At 43.2% G+C, this 13,478-nt stretch overlaps 1 protein-coding gene across 1 annotated transcript in view; it reads left to right on the top strand.

The window, feature by feature from the left end:
- The first annotated feature begins 232 nt into the window (after positions 1–232).
- tnnt2a (troponin T type 2a (cardiac)) overlaps positions 233–13,478 on the top strand; it is a 49,496-nt gene continuing 36,250 nt past the window's right edge. The window contains exons 1-3 of the mRNA XM_078197954.1: positions 233–273; positions 1,520–1,546; positions 3,990–4,016. The gene's annotated coding sequence lies outside the window, so the exon portion shown is untranslated. The remainder of the gene's footprint in view (positions 274–1,519; positions 1,547–3,989; positions 4,017–13,478) is intronic.

The raw sequence follows: 13,478 nt of genomic DNA, 5'->3' as shown, positions 1-13,478 counted from the left end.
CTGCACTGTAGGGTTTCTGTGACTTTCTATGACCTTATATGGCTAAACCCTCTTGTAGTCAGACAATTTTATAACCAATAAGAAATTGGGCACCAATATTCATTATATAATAATAAACACGACCCCTCCAAAAACTTACAGTAACTCTTAAGTTTTTTGACAGAATCTTGCTTCACGATGTGCAAAGCACTAACCATTGTGTTTGTGTCATTTTAATGCTCAATGTTGTAGAAGAGGAAGAGGTAGAAGATGAAGAAATAGAAGAGGAGCAAGGTAAATCATTTTATTTTCAAATTTGCGCTTTTTGTTGTTGCTTTATTTATATCGGTGCAGTTATGATATTGATGCTTCAAGACACATTTAGCTACAAATACTTGATGGACACTGAATTGTGATTGACCACTTTGTCTTGCAATTCAAGAATGAAAGGAACGCGATCTGTGTTGTTTCAGTTGAGGGGTTGGTTGATGGAACCTTTGCTAATGTCACTCGAATGCTATTTTTGCCACATCCACATGTAAAACTCAAATCCCCAAGGGATGGGATGGAAGCCCTGGGGATGCAATTAAAACTGCCTTCACCCAACAACATTAAGAAATTTGACGTGAGATGCCTAAAATGGGAGGAATGCATTACATTGAAAATAATGTCCTTCCCTCTGGGAAGGTCTTGTTACTAAAAACGATAACCCATGCATGTCAGTTATCATGTGTGTAACATCATCTCACTTTAATTAGGTTGCAAAACATTGCAGTTCCAATCTGTTGACTAACATTTATTCTGTAGCATAGTATAGGGGCGGCACGGTGGCACAGCGTGTTGCTGCCTCACAGCACCAGGCACCCGGGTACGATTACTGGCTTGGGTCATTGTGGAGCCTGCACATTCTCCCCGTGTCTGCGTGGGTTTCCTCCGGGTGCTCCGGTTTCCTCCCACAGACCAAAAGACGTGCTGGTTAGGTGCATTGGCCATGCTAAATTAAAGCTTTAAATGTTAATTTATTAGTGTCACAAGTAGGCTCACATTAACACTACAATTAAGTTATTGTGAAACTCCCCTAGTAGCCACACCCCGGCGCCTGTTCGGGTACACTGAGGGAGTATTTAGCATGGCCAATACAAATGCACCTAACCAGCACATCTTTCTGACTATGGGAGGAAACCGCAGCACCTGGAGGAAACTCATGCAGACATGGGGAGAATGTGCAGAGTCCACACAGACAGCGACCCAAGCTGGGAGTTGAACCCGAGTCTCTGGCACTGTGAGGCAGTAGTGATAACCACTGTGCGGCCGTGCCACCAATTTCCTTCAGTGTACCCGAATAGGCACCGGAGTTCGGCGACTAGGGGTTTTTTCATTACATTGTTAATGTAAGCCTATTTGTGACACTAATAAATAAATTAAACCAGAAGAGGAATTGAACTTTTCTGCCTTAAAATATCTTATCACATTTACAGTGACCACTGATGAGCACTAATCTATTTTTTAATTCATCCCTTTGCTTCATTGTTTATTTTAGCTGATGAAGAGGAACTAGAAGAAGAAGGTAAGGTGTGTGCCCCACACTGAACACTGCCTTTATTGTGCATTTCTGTGTTTGGCAAATTGTATGTTGTGCTGTTTAATAATGATGTAAATGATACATGGCTAGTCTAGTCCTCTGCCTTATTTCCTCCTTCCTCCAGGTGTAATGCTGAGTATAACAAATTCTACTCCCAACACACCGTAAGAGGAAATACTTCATGTCAAGTTTGTTTTGCAGAAATCATCTCTGCTTTCTGCTACAGAATTACTCTCTTGCTTTGCTGTTTCTGCTAACATTCTGAATCTTGAGAGAGGCAAATGATACCACATTCATATTTTAAATGGATAAGCATGCACTTAACTGGAAAAGGTTTGGCAATCTGTTCAGAATATTAAGTTGATGAAGCTACAGCTGGCTAAAATTAATTGTAAATCTGGGTACACAGCTCCTTTACATACTCTATGGTACCATTATTTGAAATACAAATAATTTTGCTGGGATGAGTAAAATCTCCCCTAGCAATAGGCAGGGTGGTGGGTGATGATAGAAGTGGGACATGCATTGCCGAACTGCTCCCTGTGGAATCTGAGGAGTATTATATAAAGCATATACAAAGCAGCTCACTGGATCTCACTCCAACCCCCAAAAGTTGCAAGATTTAACACTCACAAAGAAATGCCATGAGCACAGGCGCAGAGAACAATATGTTTTTTCAAGTGTTAACACCTTAGCAACACTTCTGTCCAGCAGTCCGTAAACCCCTCCAATGCATGAGCGATGCTATGGCTAAAGAAATGCAATTGACTCTTCCGCCACTTGCCATTGCTGATAAAAAATTTAAAATCATATATTGTAGCAATTAAATTCATATGGTATTTTTGCAAAACCTGCTCGAGTTGAACCTTTATTTGTTCATTTTAGTCTAAGGTCTTTTCATTCATAGATGTAACAAGTTGGGGCAAGTTGCATTTTAATCCTCCAAATATAATCATGCAGTTAAAACATAATAGAAGCTTTAAATGACAAAAGATCAAAATTAAATGGAATGGCTACTATTACTTCCATCGAGCCATTCATTATGTAAGAGGATAGAAATGTTTGACAGAATGAGTTGTAGTTTTCAACTTTTTGCAGCTGTATATGGAACATCTCCCAGGAGCTCTTGTGCTCCACTGTGACCAAGGATTCGATTCAATTGTCTAAGGATGTAAAGAACCCAATTCTACTGCTGGCTCATTTCACAGTGATGTGGAGATGCTGGCATTGGACTAGGATGGGCACAGAAAGAAAACTCACAACACCAGGTTAAAGTCCAACCAGTTTATTTGATAGCTTTCGAAGCACTGCTCCTTCATTAGGTGAATAGCCATTTTACAGTGTAATGGGAAAGTGGAAGAAATGCCTTTTGTAACCATAGTTCAAGAAATTATAAAGAGAAAGAGGACCTGAGAAATTCAAATCCTTTTTTGACTAAACATTAAAAAGTGTACATTTGTTGGAATTAAGTAATGGATTAATTAGCATAAAAGTCATTGTACAAATAGAAAATGTAGCAGCAATTCAGATGTAAATATCCAGGAATAACAATGGCCCAAACTTTGCGGACTGTGGCAAAGCTTTGGTACTCATTGTTGACCTTGAAGGAAACTGCCCACAAAGTGCTAACAATCTCTGTGGCATAGATTTCTCCTTTCCTAACTTTAGTTTAAATCTGGCACCCATCAGCAGTGTTGGCATCAAGCAGCCAATTGAATTGAAGAATTCTCACAGACAGCAAACCATTACACGGTACAAATTATCCTTTTAAAAATATTATGGCAGGAATCCCATGGCCGATCACACTGGCAGGATTTTCCCATTCCGCTGCAGTGAACGGAGATTTGGCTGCGCACCAAATTCTCTGACCTCACTGCAGCAGGTGCGTGGCGTGCACAGCCAGTAAGATCACGCCCTATTTTTACAAAGGCTGAATAATTGATTGGGCGTACTCCTGGGATTAAGATAGAATCATAAATATCATAAACATTTTTAAAATATTTATATAGAATTAATTTTTCAGAGCAAGGATGGTTGTTCAGCAGTAATGATGAACTTAGAATGCTGTCAAACCACCAAGTTACAAATTAGTCAACAAGATGTAACATTTTCAAGGGTTTTTACAAGGGGAGTAATAATGTAAAAGTGGAAGTTCTAATCAGTTCTGTAGATAGCAATATGTGGAGTCTTTAATGGCACAATCTTCGGAGAAGCATAGAATAATTGACTGTAGCTTCTAAGTTTTCATATTTCAGTGTGCATCTGCAGCATCCAGAACTGTTGTTAAAGGCTGTTAGTTTCACTGTCATTACCATTGTAAAATCTGGGGCATTATATTTCACACTTTAAAAGCATTTGCATTTAATTGCTGAAAATTATTTCAGGTTATTGCACTAAGTAAACTTTCATTTACAATTTTAATTCGTAGAAGACGGAACTGCTGAAGAGACTCAAGGTTAGAAATATTCAGATTCTTTGCTTATTCTCATTGTTGCTTTGCCTGTGACTTCAGGCTTTGTTAGATAACTGGAATAGCCATTAATATAACATATATATCAAATAAAGCTTGACACTTTCATTACCATGTATTATATTAGGATTCCACCTTAACCTTCTATCTGTAACCACACAGATATAGAGTAGACAGAATCGGAGGGTTTTAAAAAAAAATTATAATATAATATTGTACCTGAAGCCAGGGTCAGAGAGAAAAATCATGGGTCGCATTGCTTCTCCTGATTCCGAGCCCCTTAGTTCCTCCCACTACCTTCACCCTCCACTTTAATCCTCCCTCTCAATCACACTTATTTCAAAATTCACCAATCAATTCACCAAGCAATCGCAGAAAAGTCCAAGTGAACTGATGATGCTTACTGCTGGTATCTGGTTACAAATATCATTTGATATACATGCACCATGGGTCATTAATATTAAGAGCTGCAATGATATAATGAGGTGTTAGTTGAGGCGTACCCTAGAGGTGATCCCAGTGTGACTATTAAACAGACCAGCAAGTCCAAATTTTACTTTAACAGTATCATGCAATATTGTTAATTTAACATGAAAATTTCCCATTAGTTATTTTTAACCACAAGCATATGATAACATGTGATAGGGCGGCATGGTGGCACAGTGGTTAGAACTGCTGCCTCACAGCGCTAAGGACTCGGGTTCGATTCCGGCTTGGGTCACTGTCCGTGCAGAGTCTGCATGGGTTTCCTCGAAGTGCTCCGGTTTCCTCCCACACTCCAAAGATGTGTGGGTTAGATGGATTGGCCATGCTAAATGGCCCCTTAGTGTCAGGGGGATTAGCTAGGGTAAATGCATGGCGTTATGGGGATAGGGCTTGGGTGGGGTTGGTGCAGACTCGGTGGGCCGAATAGCCTCCTTCTGCACTATAGGGATTCTATGATTCTATAACATTGATTTCAGCGACTGTCTTAGCTCTCATTAACATGTTTTACACATTGTACCACATGGACACGGTGACAGTTCATTCATATTTGATGGAGACAATCAATACTTGCAACCCAAATAAACTGCACAAGACATTTTCCATTCTGTAAAAGTAATTATTTCATACAAGGGGTATAGTTGGAATCTATTTTATCAATAATCTCACAGGGTAGAAAGATCAAATGACTCCTGAGCAATAAAGTGGAATTATTGTACAACATAGATCTTCACTGTCTCTGAAAAGTGCTGGGGCCCTCAGGTGTCTCTGTTCCAAACTATACTTAAGAGGACGGAGGACAAAGACTGAATCGTTCACTATTGTAGCTACATTTTCTTGATCAGTGAGTCTGAAGACTCTGCTGGTTGCTGCTTCTCACTACAATATATTTTCAATATCTGCACCACAACTTTATCATGATATTTCAATGCATCAAAAAAGTACAAAAATAGAGTGAGCTGCATGATAGCACAATGGTTAGCACTGCTGCCTCGCAGCACCAGGGATCCGGGTTCGATTTCCGGCTTGGGTCACTGTCTGTGTGGAGTTTGCACTTTCTCTCCATGTCTGTGTGGAGTTTGCACTTTCTCTCCATGTCTGCATGGGTTTCCTTCGGGTTCTCCAGTTTCTTCCCACAGTCTGAAAGATATGCTGGTTTGACCCGAACAGGCGCCAGAATGTGGCGACCAGGGGAGTTTCACAGTAACTTCATTGCAATGTTAATGTAAGCCTTACTTGTGACTAATAAATAAATAAATGTTAAAAGTTTAATAAAGTTAAAGATAGGGCCCGATTTTCGGGCGCAAAATCGTGGGTAAATTCGGGCGTCGGGCCTTTAACGCAATCTGCACCCGAATCCAAGCAAATCGCGACTTTACCGACACCCGATTTGGGCGCGGATCCGGGTCCGCGCCCGAATCGGGCGGCCCGACGATTTAAATGCATCAGCATGCATTTAAATCGATTTACTGAACCACTCTACCACCAAATCCCACTTTACCTTCTTCTGGTCCATTCCGGATCCGTGCTGTAAGCAACCTGCAAAATAGAAATCCGAAGTGGATTTTTATTCTGCAGGGGAACCTCCGAAGCTCTCTCTGCCTTTGTGAAGTCAGTCTGCGGCCACCATCCTTCTCGACCGTCCTTCTCAGAGTGCCCCGATATCCAGCCCACGCCCCCCAGCAGTGGCAATCCCTCCACCCCCCCTCACCCTGGCAGACCCCCCTGCTAACCACCCCGGCAGACCAACCCCCCTCCCCTGGAGGCAGATCCCCCCGACGGGAGGCAGACGCCCTCGGCAGAGCACCCCACCCCCTGCTGACCCTCCCCCCCACCCCCCACTGGGATCAGACCCCCCCTGGGAGTCAGGCCCCCCTCGGCAAGCCACACCCCCAACCTGCCTCGATCGCTGGTCTCCCTCCACCATCCTTCTCGACCATCTTCAGTCCTTCGAGAGCCTGCAGCACCTTCCTGGCCACAGACTTGGAGCCACGGCTAAAGTGACCGGGCTTCACACCGTTCCGCTGGCGTCCGCCGGAGGAGGGGGGGCGGGCTCAGATGGATCTCTGGTTGTGGGTGGGAGGAGGGGCTCAGATGGATCTCTGGTTGGGGGGTGTCTGCTGAGGGGGGCCTGCCTCCCAGGGGGGTCTGTATTATTAAACTGGCCAAAAGGTAGGTGTCCTGGGTCATGTGACCTTGCTTCTCCACAAAAACTTCAGAAGGAATGTTTATCTAATGTCTGGAATAGGGGCCATAACTCAAAAGACTGAACGCACATATATCCCAGCGTGAAAAGCCAGCATTCTTTTAGATGAAATATACAGTCACCATAGACTTTTCTTCAACTGCAGTAATGACTGCAGTGGCCAACATCGGACCAGTTGGAAGAGAGCTGACAGCCTCCAGTGTAAAGTGCAGCAAGACATTTCAGAGTCCGGTGAATGGTGAGATTTTTATTTCAGCATCAAAGGTAAAAAAGATAATTTATTGACCAAATTCAGTTGTTCCAGATGAGACTCGACGATTTCCAGGCAGCTGGACAGAGATATTGGTGCAGAATGGATCAGTGGGAGCACTGACTGACAGACTAGTCCGTGGAAATCTTTCGGCACCCATTCATTATCTGTGTTTACTAAACACAGATCTGTGGCATCATGGAAATATTAAAAGTTATTTCTGATCAGCAAGAATGATGCAAATTGCAAATGTAGTTAAATACATGCAGCTGTGTTTATTGCTTCTGAGTGGCTTGCACAGGAACAGGTTATATTTTTAAACTAACAAATAATTGTCATTCTGAGTGAGAAATTTACTCGCAGGTATGATTTTAAGTCAAGGCATCATTTCTACTCCTCAGATCTGCGATCTGACACGGGCGCGCTTTTTCAGATTTATTTTGAACTGCGCTTGCGCAGTTCAGAACTCTGATCGTTCCGGCAGTGCTAAGCCCCGCCCACTGCGCGGATCGGACTGGAACCGACAAAATGCGTATGAGCGCGCTGGAAAGAGGATTCCAGGCTCGGATCTGTATTATGCCCAGATTCGGCACTTAGACTCAAAATGGTAAAATCGGGCCCATAGAGTGGGATAATTGGTACATGGAAAAAAAGATCAAGATTAAAATCAATAGAAAGACTCTTGAGCATCAAGTGCGGTTACTGATTCATGAGGAGCCAATTACACACTCCGGTCCTGGCAAAGTCTGCTCACTATAAACTTTCAGTCACAACAAAATAAATGATTCTACCCTCAATTCGCAAGATAATTATGGATGATAAGCAGCATCCAGCCGAGTTCATCTCATACATCCAAGAATGACATACAAATATACATATTATAAGCAGGATTGGCTCATTGGTCCAGAGGTATGATTCTCACTTCGGGTAGGCTATTCGACCTCTCAAGCCTGCTCTACTATTTGATAACATTGCCTACATTATACCAGTGACAACCCAAAAGTACTTAATGGGTTGGAAAACCATGAAAGATGATGTATAAATGTAGATTTTATTGTTCTTTCACTATACCTGCATTGTAGCAATGGTGAAATTGAAGGCCCAATGCTGATTCATTCAAGATAATTAATCACAGAGTAACCAACTGATGTTAGGGAAGTGGCTACAAATAAATCACTACTTTTAGAAAACAATTAAACTCTGTAACCAATCATAACCTCCACCCCCAACCTTTCCCTCAGCGCCCTCTTCAACCCATCCTCTAATCTCACCTCAGCCCCCCCTTCAACCTCCTCCCAAACCTCCTCTAACCTTCCTTCAACCTGCATTCAAATCTCCCCTCCAACCTCCCCTGCCAATGTCCACGCTAACCTTCCCCCAAGCCTCCATACTCATACTATTCCCAAAAACCCCTCCAACATCCTCCCAACCTTGAACCCTCAACCTTCAAACCCTCCACCTCCTCACTCCACCAATCCCCCCCAACCCCCCCGACCTCCCTCCAACCTCACCTACGTCCTCTAAATCTCCACCCCACTCCAACTTCCTCAACGTCACATAAACCCCCAGCATGCCTTCTCCCCCAAACTCTGCCTCTGACACTCACAATGTGGAGATGCCGGCATTGGACTGAGGTAAGGACAGTAAGAAGTCTCACAACACCAGGCTAAAGTCCAACAGGTATATTTGATAGCACAAGCTTTTGGACTGTCACTCCTTCTTCAGGTGAGTGAAGAGTTATGTTCACAAACAGGGCATACATAAACACAGACTCAATTTACAAGATGATGTTTGGAATGCGAGCCTTTACAGGTAATCAAGACTTTACAGGTACAGACAACGTGAGTGGAGAGAGGGTTAAGCACAGGTTAAAGAGGTGTGAATTGTCTCCAGCCAGGACAGTTAGTGAGATTTTGTAAGCCCAGGCAAGTCGTGGGGGTTACAGATAGTGTGACATGAACCCAAGATCCCGGTTGAGGCGGAACTTGGCTATCAGTTTTTGCTTGGCGATTCTGCTTTGTTGTGTGTTGTGAAGCTTGGTGAACGCTTACCCGAGGATCAGAGGCTGAATGCCCGTGACTGCTGAAGTCTTCCCCGACAGGAAGAGAACACTCCTGCCTGGTGATTGTCGAGCGGTGTTCATTCATCCGTTGTCGTAGCGTCTGCCTGGTCTCGCCAATATACCATGCCTCGGGCCATCCTTTCCTGCAGCGTATCAGGTAGACAACATTGGCCGAATCGCAAGAGTATGTACTGTGTACCTAGTGGATGGTGTTCTCACATGAGATGATGGCATCCGTGTTGATGATCCAGCACAGCTTGCAATAGGTTGCTGTGGCAGGGTTGTGTGGTGTCATGGTCACTGTTCTCCTGAAGGCTGGGTAGTTTGCTACGAACAATGGTCTATCTGAGGTTATGCGGTTGTTTGAAGGGAAGAAGTGGGGGTGTGGGGATGGCCTTGGCACGAGGTTTGTCTTCATCAATGACATGTTGAAGATTCCGGAGAAGATGTCATCGCTTCTCCGTTCCGGGGAAGTGCTGGACGACGAAGGGTACTCTGTCCGCCATGTCCTGTGTTTGTCTTCTGAGGAGGTCGGTGTGGTTTTTCGCTGTGGTGCGTCAAAAATGTCAATCGATGAGTCGAGTGCTATATCCTGTTCTTATGAGGACATCTTTCAGCGTCTGGAGGTGTCTGTTGCGATCCTCCTCATCTGAGCAGATTCTGTGTATACGGAAGGCTTGTCCGTAAGGGATGGCTTCTTTAACGTGTTTAGGGTGGAAGCTGGAGAAGTGGAGCATCATGAGGTTATCCGTGGGCTTGCGGTACAGTGAAGTGCTGAGGTGACCGTCCTTGATGGAGATTTGTGTGTTCAAGAATGCAACCGATTGCGGAGAATAATCCATGGTGAGTCTGATGGTGGGATGGAACTTGTTGATGTCATCATATAGTTATTTCAGTGATTGTTCGCCATCAATCCAAAGAAAGAAAATGTCATCGATGTATCTAGCGTATAGCATCGGTTGAAGTCCTATGCAGTGAAGAGGTCTTGTTCGAAAGTCCGACACTCACACACACAGACACACACACACACACACATGCCCTCCACCGCCTCCCCGCCCCTCCCCCCGCCCCGCCCCACTCCCCAATCCAATTGGTTCTAAAATTGCAGAATTTTTACTTCCCATTTTTCAAGCAAGAACACTCTCCTGATAGTTACTGTTGGTGCTGTTGATCTTCAGCAGCCGCGTGGATTTCTGACAGGTTTTTCAAAAAAACATTTGGAGCAAAGAAGCTGTCTGAAGGTCAGAAGCAGCAGCACAGCAACTCTGTGAAATATCCACTGACAAACTGGTTCTGATGTGTTAAGCTGGTCTACAGCTCTGGTTACTCAGTCTGGACAATGAGTACTCTGTTCAAAACATGGAATCCTCACCCTCCCTAGCCCCAGGCCCTGATGTTTGACATTGTCTGCAACCCATCACTCCCGGGCCTTGCCTGAGACCACATAATCCATAATATCTACTGAGATAACATAATTAATATTCTCCTTTCTGAAGTTGCCCTCAAATGTCCAGGCATTTACCCACAGGGAGCATGGGAACAGTGGAGGCACTGTGACCCCAGGTAGTTTTGGCCTCTAATTCCAGAGCACGGTAGCACAGTGGTTAGCACTGCTGCTTCACAGCTCCAGGGACCTGGGTTCAATTCCCGCCTTGGGTCACTGTCTGTGTGGAGTTTGCACGTTCTCCTCGTGTCTGCGTAGGTTTCCTCCAACAGTCCAAAGATGTGCGGGTTAGGTTGATTGGCCATGCTAAAATTGCCCTTAGTGTCCTGAGATGCGTAGGTAAGAGGGATTAGTGGATAAGTATGTAGGGATATGGGGGTAGGGCCTGGGTGGGATTGTGATCGGTGCAGACTCGATGGGCCGAATGGCCTCTTTCTGTACTGTAGGGATTATATGATATTCTATGATCTATGAATTATTAGCCAGCATTATTGACAGAGATATGAGAGTGGGGGAATGTCACCAGGTTTGAGATGGTGCAAACAGCAGGGGTTATAAAATCTAAAATTAAACAAAAAGATACAAATAAATGGATTTGCTGTATCTATAGATTTTTGTGGAATGTTGAAAATAGAATCAATATTGGATCAAGACGATTTTCACAACATGCAACAAGTTGAAAGATGCTTTCCACTAAAAACTCATATTAAATTTGTTTTATCCTCCATGCTATACCAGTGACATTAATTTCATGTTAATAATTTCCACAAATCATCCCATTGATCAGGTTTCAAAATGTTTTGTGCTGATTCCAAAATCCACAGAAGCTGATTACCGCTGAAATCAGTCATCCTCGAAGCTTATCATGAGACCACAAGAAGTTGCAACAGAAGTAGACCATTCAGCCCATTGAGTCTGCTCCATCTTTCAATGAGATCATGACTGATTTGATCTGATATGATAACCTCAACTTCACTTTCACGACCTATCCCCATAACCCTTGATTCCATAGCTAATTAAAAATCTGTCTATCTCAGCCTTGAACATTAACTTTACTTCTACAGCCCTCTGCAGTAAAAAACAAATCCACAGATTCACTACCCTCTGAGATAAGAAATTCCTCCTCATCTCTGTCTTAAATGGGTGATCCCTTATGCTGAGATTATAATCTCTGGTCCAAGATTCCACGACAAGGGAAACATTTTAAGAAGATGAGAACATAAGAACATAAGAACTAGGAGCAGGAGTAGGCCATCTGGCCCCTCGAGCCTGCTCCGCCATTCAATAAAATCATGGCTGATCTTTTCATGGACTCAGCTCCACTTACCCGCCTGCTCACCATAATCCTTAATTGCTTTACTATTCAAACATTTATCTATCCTTGCCTTAAAAACATTCAATGAGGTAGCCTCAACTGCTTCACTGGGCAGAGAATTCCACAGATTCACAACACTTTGTGTGAAGAAGTTCCTCCTCAACTCAGTCCTAAATCTGCTTCCCCTTATTTTGAGGCTATGCCCCCTAGTCTAGTTTCACCTGTCAGTGGAAACAACTTCCCTGTTTCTAGCTTATCTATTCCCTTCATAATCTTATTTGTTTCTATAAGATCTCCCCTCATTTCTTCTGAATTCCAATGAGTATAGCCCCAGTCTACTCAGTCTCTACTCATACGCCAACCCTCTCAACTCCAGAATCAACCTAGTGAATCTCCTCTGCACCTGCTTCAGTACCAGTATAACCTTTCTCAAGTAAGGTGACCAAAACTGTACACAGTACTCCAAGTGTGGCCTCACCAGCACCTTATACAGCTGCAACATAACCTCACTGTTTTTAAACTTCATCACTCTAGCAATGAAACACAAAATTCCATTTGCCTTCTTAATTACCTGCTGCACCTGCAAACTAACTCCTTGTGATTCTTGCACAAGGACACCCAGGTCCCTCTGCACAGCAGCATGCTGCAATTTTTTATCATTTAACTAATAGTCCATTTAGCTGTTATTCCTACCAAAATGGATGACCTCTCATTTACCAACATTGTATTCCATCTGCCGGGCCCTCGCCCACTCACTTAGACTATCTATATCCCTTTGCAGACTTCCAGCATCCTCTGCACACTTTGCTCTGCCACTCATCTTAGTGTCATCTGTGAATTTTGACACACTGCACTTGGTCCCCAACTCCAAATCATCTATGTAAATCATAAACAATTATGGTCCCAACACTGATCCCTGAGGCACACCACTAGTCATTTTCCTTCATGCTTCATCTTGAGTCCAGAGTAATTGAGCATTCAATGTCAAAATGCTGAATTTCTCTGGTCTAGGAGAAATATCGTTCAAACATAATGCAACGAAAAATAGCAGCAATATGTACAATACAGTTGCAAACTCAAATTTTGTTTAGTGTCAATACAGGTGAATAAAAACATCAAATCCAGCTTTGCTTTCACATCACAATGTGAAGGTGCATGCAATGGAGCCTGTTATTTAAATTACAAATATATTTATGTGTTTAAATTGTATCTTAACTTTATTTCTGCAGAATTCTGATATATCACTATAAGGAAATAGTCTGTTATTTAACTTTATGCCGGACATTTACAATTCATTCATGGAGTAGGGGCATCATTAACATGGTCAGCATTTATTGTCCATCCATAATTGTCCTCGAAGGTGATGGTGAGTTGCCTTCTTGAACCCTTGCAGTCCATGTGGTGTTTTCAGGGAATCAGTTCGATGGTATATCTGCTCAATGACCAACCCCCCTCAACTGATGCTACATAAAAGCACTTTTTTGCTATAAGTGGCAAGTTGTCTGTGTGCTAATCTATCTAATGCAATTGTCATTAGACAAAGGTAAGTTCCTTAACTGGAGCACAAGCTCCACAGTTAATATAAAATGATGGATTGGCGTTAATTTGAAATTGCTATTAGCTGGATTTTATGCTCCTCCATCTCATCAGACTGATGTGAATGGGAGGAGGGAGAGGGAGGTGGTTG

Source organism: Mustelus asterias, chromosome 25, assembly GCF_964213995.1.
Source record: "Mustelus asterias chromosome 25, sMusAst1.hap1.1, whole genome shotgun sequence".
Lineage (NCBI taxonomy): Eukaryota > Metazoa > Chordata > Chondrichthyes > Carcharhiniformes > Triakidae > Mustelus > Mustelus asterias.
The sequence above is the reverse complement of the archived record's forward strand: the minus strand, read 5'-3'. Positions and strand labels throughout refer to the sequence as shown.